Source organism: Lactuca sativa, chromosome 4 (genome assembly GCF_002870075.4).
Source record: "Lactuca sativa cultivar Salinas chromosome 4, Lsat_Salinas_v11, whole genome shotgun sequence".
NCBI classification, from domain to species: domain Eukaryota; kingdom Viridiplantae; phylum Streptophyta; class Magnoliopsida; order Asterales; family Asteraceae; genus Lactuca; species Lactuca sativa.
This window is the reverse complement of record NC_056626.2, coordinates 211640975-211650908: the sequence shown is the minus strand read 5'-3', so window position 1 is coordinate 211650908 and position 9934 is coordinate 211640975. Positions and strand designations below refer to the sequence as shown.

The 9934-nt window shown below is 43.4% G+C and overlaps 1 non-coding gene across 1 annotated transcript; it reads right to left on the bottom strand.

Moving 5' to 3' along the window:
* Positions 1 to 284: 284 nt before the first annotated feature.
* LOC111910878 (small nucleolar RNA R71) lies at positions 285 to 391 on the bottom strand. The gene has a single exon (XR_002856673.1). It is a non-coding gene; the product is annotated as a small nucleolar RNA R71 (small nucleolar RNA).
* Positions 392 to 9934: the final 9543 nt, after the last annotated feature.

The following is a 9934-nucleotide window of genomic DNA, read 5'->3' as shown; positions in this document are numbered from 1 at the left end:
CCTTCAAGCTAAAGGGTCATATCCTAGCTTTACTTAAGGAAATACCTTTTTATGGAAAAGACCATGAAGATGCCTACAAACATTTGGATGAAGTCAATGATGTAGCTGATTATTTCAATGTTCCAAATGTGCCCCGCGAGACTCAACTACTTCATATGCTTCCGGTGACATTCAAAGGTGCTGCAAAAGACTGGCTCAAGTCACTCCCCCCCGAATCAGTCACCACTAGGGCCAAGATGAAAGAAGAATTCATTGGTCACTTTTGCCCACCTTCCAAGATAGCCAAGTTTAAGAAGGCCATTGCTAACTTTGAACAACAAGCTGGAGAGTCGCTATATGAAGCATGGGAGAGGTACAAGAGCTTACTAAGAAACTGCCCACACCATGACCTTAACAGCCAGCAAGAAGTATCCATCTTCTATGATGGAGTCAATGTCACAACCAGGCAGTTACTAGACTCGCAAGGCCCACTCACAAAGAAGCCACCCCCGGTGATCAAAGAATTGATTGAAGAATTCTCTAAACACTCTAGAGAATACCACAACCCTAGGCATGATGTCACTAAGGGAGCCGCTTATGCAGCTACTGAAGACTTATGCGCGGTCATGGTGTAATAGCCCGGAATTCCAGGTATTGTTATATTTATGATTTTGGGTATTTTAAGAGGGGACTCGGCGAGTTGGAGCTCAAACTCGCCGAGTAGGATCGCGGATCTGGTCGCGGGTTCGGGACTGGACTCGGCGAGTCCGCGCTGTTTAGCGAAACCCTAACTTCCCAGGTTTGGGACATATATAAGGGGCCTTATGGTCGTCATTGTTCACCCTAGTCCTTTGAGTGAAACCCTAATTCGATTGTGAGCATCTGGAGCAAGGTAGAAGACCATTATTGATCTTGGAAGTATTATTTTGCAAGGAGGAGGAGGCTTGGTTAAGGGAACAACAGGAGAAGCCATATTCTGAGGGTTGGGGACACAGAGCAACGTTATTCAGGTAATATTTTCGAGTTGTTCCCTTCTATGTTGATGTGTATATGGATTTAGGGTTTATGGAACCCTTTTGTGGCTAGATTGAGTGTTTCCTTAGTCCCCCAAGCGATTGGAACCCTATATTAGGACCCTTGGAAGTCCAGAATGTCCCATACCTGAGCTTTTCGGGAATCAATGGAGGTTTTGGATTGGAATCCTTATGCCTTAGGTCTAAAACGTCAATTATGAGTCATGGGGTGTATTATGAGCACCGAAATAAGGACTTTACGTGATGAACCAGTCTAGGAAGGCCAGACCTATGAATTGCCGGAGCAGATCTGACGTTAGAAAGCAGTTTGAGCGGTTGCATGGCATGGACTCGCCAAGTCCGATGAACAGACTCGGCGAGTAGCTTGAAGATTGCCTTAGAATGGTCCTGTCCGGGTTATGGGTTGGATCGGTGAGTCAGGGCGAGTTAGAGAGGGTTAACAGGTGGTCTGAGTCGAACTGGGACTCGCCGAGTTGTTCTTCAGACTCGGCGAGTTGAGTCGGGGTGGCCCCGCGATTCTTCCAGGAGGAACTCGTCGAGTCAGGGGGATACTCGACGTGTAGAAAAGGGAATCTTAGAGAATCGGTGAGAACGTCTAGACTCGCCGAATCGCCCTAGCGCTCGCCGAGTCCGGTCAAAGTTGACCGTTGACCGTTGACCGTTGACCAGAGTGGACCTGTGTTGACTTCTTAGGGATAGTCAACATTAGAGATATAAAGTGTTAACTAGGGACGTATGATGTTATAGGAGGATTAGAGCTCGGAGAATCGGGCACGAGGGATTCCCAGGATTGTGAGATATCGAGACGCGCGAGGTGAGTCTTCTCACTATACTTTACCTTGAGTAGGTAACCAGAGTTATATGATAGAGTATTTGTATGCTATGTATGTTATGTGTTGCACTGCATTCTTCTATGTGATTTATGCTATGCTTGTTTACAGAGTTAGAACCTGAGGGTTCACAGAGTATGGGTGCACGGACCCACAGAGTTATAGCCTCGAGTGGCTAATATGTGTTATGTGGTATTTTGGGGAACTCACTAAGCTTTATGCTTACAGTGTTGGTGTTATTTGTTTCAGGTACTAGTGAGGATCACGGGAAGGCGCCGGCCTGATCAGTGCACACACGCGGGATTCTATATTGTGTGATCTTGGGGTTTTTATATGTTATGAAATGAATTACAAACAATGATGTTTTTATGAATATTAAATAAAGTTTGTCTTTATAAAATGCGAAAAAATTATTTTTAAATTCTTGGTGTTACACATGGCTATGCTAAAAACAATGGATAGGAGGATGGATAAGATGGATCAAACAATCCATGCTATTCGGGTGGGTTGTGAAAACTGCAATGGGCCTCACCTCACTAGAGACTGTGATTTAGATGAGAATGGCAACAAGAAGGCGCAAGTGTGTTATTCAAGTGGAGACCGATACGATGAAGACTGGCGCAAACAAAAGAAAGATTGGCTCCCTTATAAAGAGTACAAGAAAGCCAAGGAGGAAAGGTTTAGGCAAAAAGGGAGAGGGTTCTACCAAAAGGAGGAGCCGGTGCAAGAAAGGAAGCCCAGCTTGGAAGAAATGCTCACAAAATTTGTAGCTGCTTCAGAAAAAAGACATAGTGACCATGATGCTGCAATTCAAGAAACAAGGACCATGCTAAGGAACCAGCAAGCATCTATCCACAATATAGAGACACAGCTTGGGCAACTTGCTCAACAAATCAACCAAAGGTCACCGGGCGAACTTCCTAGAAAAACTGAAAATAACCCACGAGGCGCACAAATAAACATTGTCACAACAAGAAGTGGGAAGATAATCACTCCCCTGGCACCTATTCAGACTGAGTTATCCAAGAAATTACAGAAGGAGGAGGCAAAAAAAGCAAGCAGAAAACCAAGAAATGCACTCTGACAGTCTTACTCGCCGAGTACAACGTATGGACTCGGCGAGTACATCACAAAATCCCACCGCACAGGTTCCTGAAAAACTTTACCAGCCTCCCATGCCATACCCAGCCCGAGCTAAGAAGGAGAAGCAGGAAGAGGAGTATCAGAAGTTTCTAGATCATATCAAGACTCTTCAAATCAACATACCCATCATTGAAGCCGTCATGCAAATGCCCAAGTATGCAAAGTTCCTTAAGGAACTTCTCACCAATAGAAGGAAGATGGAAGAAGTGAAGAAGGTGGTACTCAATGAAAACTGCTCGGCTGCTATGCTAAATAAGCTACCAAAGAAGAAAGGTGATCTGGGGAGTTTGACCTTACCTTGCTAATTTGGCAACTTGACCATCATTCATGTCTTAGCCGATTCGGGAGCAAGTGTGAATCTAATGCCATATTCGTTCTTTAAGAAGCTGGATCTCCCGGAACCAAGGCCAATTCGCATGGCAATACACTTGGCCAACAAAACAGTCACCTTCCCAAGAGGCATATGCGAAGACATACTAGTCAAGGTGGACAAATTTGTCTTTCCTGCCGATTTTATCATTCTAAACATGGAGGCGGATCCACAAGTGCCAATCATCCTTGGAAGACCCTTCCTCAACACGGCAAGTGCTATAGTAGACATGAGGGACTCAAAGCTCACCTTGCGGGTAGGAGAAGATTCAGTCACATTCGGAGTGGACCAAGCCATGAAGTATTCAAGGAACAGTGACGACACGGCATTCTCAATCGATATGTTAGATGAATTACTGGAGGAAGGCATAACTGAAGATTCCATCAAGTTCACAGCTGAGGATGAAGAATTTGATCCAGAAAAAGACTTGATGGAAATTGAAAGACTGCTGGAAGAAGCCGACTACAAAGAATTGGTAAAGAACACAAACAGTTCTACTCGCCGAGTAGGACCGATATCCTCGCTGAGTACCTCTGAAGAAAAGGCAGAAGTCGTGAATACGGCCACAAACTCGCCGAGTACCCTACCTGCACTCGGCGAGTCCAACAGTCAGAGCCAAAAATCGGAGCTTAAAACTTTACCAGAACATTTGGAGTATGCTTTTCTCGAAGAAGGCAACCAAAAGCCAGTAATTATAGCCTCTGACCTGACCAATTCTGAAAAAGAAGAACTCGTGCAAGTGTTGAAGAAGCAGAAACGGGCCATAGCATGGAGCATCACCGACATCAAGGGAATAAGTCCATCCTATTGCTCCCACAAGATCAACCTGGAAGAAGGAGCAAAGCCGGTTGTACAACACCAAAGAAGACTTAACCCGAATATGCAAGAAGTAGTCAAGAAGGAAGTGGTCAAGCTTTTAGATGCGGGAATTATATATTCCATTTCTGACAGTCCATGGGTGAGTCCGGTCCAAGTGGTGCCCAAGAAAGGAGGGGTGACGGTCATAACCAATGAAAAGAATGAACTAATTCTGACACGAACGGTAACCGGTTGGAGAGTGTGCATCGATTATCGAAAGCTAAACGATGCCACTCGTAAAGACCATTTTCCCTTACCTTTTATTGATCAAATGCTAGAAAGATTATCAGGCCATAGCTATTATTGCTTTCTAGATGGATTTTCGGTTTATTTTCAAATACCCATAGACCCAATGGACCAAGAAAAGACCACATTCACTTGCCCAAGTGGGACTTTCGCTTATAGACGCATGCCTTTTGGGTTATGCAATGCACCCGCGACTTTTCAAAGGTGTATGACAGCTATATTCCACGATATGGTGGAAAAATTCATGGAAGTTTTTATGGACGATTTTTCCGTTTTTGGATCATCTTTCCATGATTGTCTCACTAATCTTGATTTAATGCTTGCTAGGTGTGAAAAAACCGATTTGGTCCTCAATTGGGAGAAATGTCATTTTATGGTCAAGGAGGGTATAGTGTTGGGCCACAAAATTTCCAAAATGGGAATTAAAGTGGATAGGGCAAAGATAGACACTATTGCCAAATTACCCCCACCAACCAATGTGAAGGGCATTAGGAGTTTTCTAGGACACGCGGGTTTTTACCGGCGTTTCATAAAGGATTTTTCAAAAATAACTAGACCTCTAACACAATTACTACTAAAAGATGCACCATTTAATTTCACTAAAGAATGTTTAGAGGCATTTGAATTTTTAAAGGAAAAACTAACTAATGCCCCGATCATTATTGCACCAAATTGGAACTTACCTTTTGAGATTATGTGTGATGCTAGTGACTATGCATTAGGAGCTATCCTTGGTCAAAGGGTTGATAAGCACTTTCAACCCATATATTATGCTAGCAAGACTCTAAACCCAGCCAAGGAAAATTACACCACCACTGAAAAAGAATTACTAGCTGTGGTGTACGCATTTGACAAATTCCGCCCTTATTTAGTTTTATCTAAAACTACTATTTTTACTGACCACTCGGCTATCAAGTATTTGTTCTCCAAACAGGATGCCAAGCCAAGACTGATACGATGGGTGCTACTTCTTCAAGAATTTGACATAGAGATACGAGACAAGAAGGGAATGGAGAATGTGGCAGCTGACCACTTGTCAAGGCTTGATAACCCGCAATTGGAAGAAGATAAAGTTGGAGACGACTTCCCAGACGAGTACATCATGGTGACAGTGGGAGAAGAGCCATGGTTCGCGGACATAGCTAATTACTTAGCCACAAATTACATCTCGAAAGACTTTAGCAGTCAACAAAAGAAGAAATTCTTTGCTGAATTAAAATATTACTTTTGGGATGAGCCATACCTCTTCCGAAGCTGTGCGGATGGGATCATACGAAGATGCATATTCGGGAAGGAAAGCCAGAAAATACTAGAGCATTGTCATAGCGGGCCCACGGGTGGACATCATGGAGCACATTACACGGCGAAGAAGATCTTTGACATTGGGTTTTATTGGCCCAAAATTTTTAAAGATGCAACCCAATTTGTCAAAGAATGTGATGCTTGTCAAAGGGTGGGAAACATTTCATCTCGAAATGAAATGCCACAACATAGCATCCAAGTATGCGAGGTGTTCGACGTGTGGGGAATTGACTTCATGGGACCATTTCCCATGTCCAAAGGAAACAAATACATACTAGTGGCGGTGGATTACGTATCCAAATGGGCGGAAGCACAAGCATTACCAACAAATGACGGACGGGTGGTAGTACGGTTTTTAAAGAAACTATTCTCACGATTTGGAGTCCCGAAAGCCCTTATAAGTAACCGAGGCACACATTTTGCCAATGATCAATTGGAAAAGGTGTTAAAGAAATATGGGGTCACCCATAAGTTTTCCACATCATACCATCCACAAACTAGTGGACAAACCGAAGTGACAAATCGAGCCTTAAAGCGAATTTTGGAGAAATCGGTGGGGAGAAATCGCAAGGAATGGTCGGATAAGCTAGATGATGCACTTTGGGCCTTTGGTACAGCTTTCAAAACACCTATTGGTACCACACCATATAAGTTAGTTTATGGAAAGCAATGTCATTTACCGGTGGAGCTAGAACACAAGGCGTTTTGGGCTTTGAAGAGGTGTAATTTTAACATAGAGGAATTAAAGAGCAACTGGTTAATGCAAATGAATGCTCTTGAAGAACTAAGGAATGATGCATACTCCAGCTCATGGCTATATAAAGAGAAGACCAAGATGTGGCATGATAAGAGGATCAAAGATAAACAAATTCATGAAGGCCAAAAAGTGTTGCTCTTCAACTCAAGACTAAAGCTTTTCTCGGGAAAACTCAAGTCAAGGTGGGATGGGCCTTTTATAGTGAAGAGGGTGTTTCCACATGGTGCTACAGAGCTATTATCAAGAGATGGCACGCCTTTCAAGGTCAATGGTCATAGGGTTAAAAAAATATGAAGAAGGAGTACCCCGGAATGAAGGAATGGAAAAGTTGCTGTTGCTGGAAAAGATTGCAGCCACGTAGAAGGGGAGGAGTCCAGCTAACGACTCCCTAAAAAGAAGCGCTTCTCGGGAGGCAACCCGAGTTTCAAGTTTGCATTCTCTTTCCTTTTCTTTTACTTTATTTTTTCTTTCTTTTCTTCATTTATTTTAAGAACATAACTGCTTGAGGACAAGCAATGCTTAGAGTGTGGGGTGGATGGTTTAAAAAAGGAGAAAATACATAAATTTTTCAAAATTGTCACAAAATTTTCAAACTGCAAGGTTTACTCGCTGAGTAGGCACGTATACTCGGCGAGTACCTACCCGAGTAACCCGAAAAAACACGGACTTGCATATGTACTCGGCGAGTAGGTCCTTTCTACTCGGCGAGTAGCCGATTTACACGGGTGAATTATAAGTCTGTAAAAAGAGGGTTTTTCACCCATTACACCTCATACTCACCGTGCACAGCATATCCTCGAGCAGCAGGCGATTTTCGCGATTCCAGTTCTCCGATTTTCTACTCGATTTGCATCATTCAACCAAAAAGGTAACATCTTTACACTATAAAATCCTTAAAGGTTCGATCTTTATCATGGATTTGCCCCGATTTTATTTGATTTCGGATTTGGGGGTTTCCTCAAGTTCTGGGGTTTCGAATTAGCCATGAATTACGTGATATTAGGACGAATTTCTTTATGATTTGTGGTTAGATAGGCTATTACAACAAACCCCTGTGAAAAAAATTGGATTATTAACCGCTATACACAGGTCCGAGACAATCCAGTCCCACAGTTCATGTTACTCGCCGAGTAGGTTGTGTACTCGGCGAGTAGATGACTATTCAGACCCACTTTCTTGTTTTTAATTACTGGGTATTGTTTGCTGGTATGTTTGTTGGTGTTTGTATGCAGGAACCATGTTCAGAAGGGGGCAGTCTTCACGCGAGGGAAGTCAAAGTGATATTCCATGGCTTTCCTTTCAACACATAACTTCCAAGTCATCCCAAACCAGGGCTAGAAACAGGTTGGAAGCCCTCAAGCAAAAGGAAATTCATCTCCCAAATGCGGTTGACTGGGGTTGGCTGGGCAATGTCGGGTTGGAGGAGGAGCTTACACCGTATTTGGTGAAAGAGTGTAGTTTGGGGTACACCACCATCACGTGTGATGGGTGGTTACAATTGTTCAAAATTCAGGAGTCCGTGTATGTTGAGTTGTGCTGGGAGTTTTTTGCTACCATCTCATTCCGAGGTGGTAGTGACTACTACAATCCCAACATAATCTCTTTTTCTTTGGGTGGAGAGCTGCGACAGTGCAGCGTTGCTGAGTTCTCGTGGAGGTTTGGAATTTATGATCAAAGCATGATGTTGACGGAAGATTTTGAAACATTCCTGGAAAACAGCCACAAAGAACTTCCCGAGGCAGTGGTGGCCTCAACATGGTGGAACACGATCGCCAACCGAGTTTATATTCCTTCCACCGCCCAAGAAGGCCACATCCGCTCACCGATCCACCGCCTTATTCACCGATTTGTTGCCAGCACCATCAACCAAAGGAAGGATTGGGACAAGGTCCCAACCCTTGACATCTTCTATTTATGGAGCATCATTACTCCCGAAGCCTTTTGCAACCTCCCGTACTGCATTGCCAAATTCCTTGCCGAAGGAGCGGTCAAGGAGAAAGTCAATTCAAAAATCAATAGAGGAATGTTTATCACTCGACTGGCCAAGTCATTTGGGATACTTGATCTGCCGCAAGCTAGGGCGCTCACGGTTATCCACCCTCCACCATTCAACACGCATTATATCGGAGGGCGAGGATAGTCGAGAAGTTTGGTGACTCATTCACCATCCCACATGAAGACGAGCCGACGATTCCGGAGGAGCCGGGGAGGCGGGTCTGACAGCGTAGCGAGCGGGTGCGAGAAGACCCACCGGTTATTCCGGTGGAGGAGGATAATGACGGATGGAATCAATTAGAGCACCGCCGCTACCTAGATGGCATTGCGCAAGGGGTGAACTACAATAACCAATCTCTTGAATACCTTTTTCAACAAATGAATTTTGCCCCAAGACCCGGTCCAGGATATCCATATATCATGAATTGGGATGAGCGGATGAGGAAGAGAGCCGGAGAAGGAGGAAGTGGCACGGGAGGAGCCGATATGGAGGATGAATGATGAAGAATTGTTTTCTTTTAAATTTTTTTTATGATGTTTTAATTATGTTATGGACAAATGTTAAAACACTTGGATGATGTTTGGTGGTTTGATTATTAGTGTCACTTTTAGTTGTTTAATTTTTTTTTCAGGATAGAAGATTAGGAGGCATGCTAATTTGAGGGTCAAGAAGGGATTAAAAGATTTTTAAGAAAAAAAAATGGAGTGTTGTCCTTAGGATTGAGTCCGTGCAAGTTGAGAGTAATGGAGTGTGCTATTACTGAAGAAATTAGAAGAGAGGGTCAGTTTGCATTTCCGAACCAGAGTCGAATGGAGCATCAGCTATATTAATTTTGGAACTGACAGTTCTACTCGCCGAGTGCACAAATTCTACTCGGCGAGTACATGAGTTATTGCACGATACCGTTCTAAGACAAGAGCTACTCGCCGAGTCCACGATACTACTCGCCGAGTAGGCTGCCAATTTTCGAATTCCAGAACTGCTTTGGGCACTTTCACTGCAACATTTACCCACTTTTTGGGAGGAATTGTCTCTGGAGATATTCTAAAGAAGCTTGTTCCTTAAAATTTTCGAGCTGTCAACCACACGAGACGCATGACACCCGAGCCATGGATGAGCTGTTCCCATGGTGAAAGTCAAGAGAAGAAGGAGCTGAAGAAAAGAGTATCAACCTATCGACTGCTACCCAGGGGAGTTTGTTCCAATTCTCTCTATATTTGCATTTTTATTTTTGCATAATATGCAATGAGGGCATTGCATAAAATAAGTATGGGGTAGGGGGTTGGTCACATAAGTAGAAAACTTAGAATCTTAATTTAGGCTAATTTTAAAAATTTTGTTGCATACCAAAAATATTACTTAGAACTTAATTTAGAAAATTTTGGTAAAAGTAAAATTAGGATTCCATGTTAGAATTGT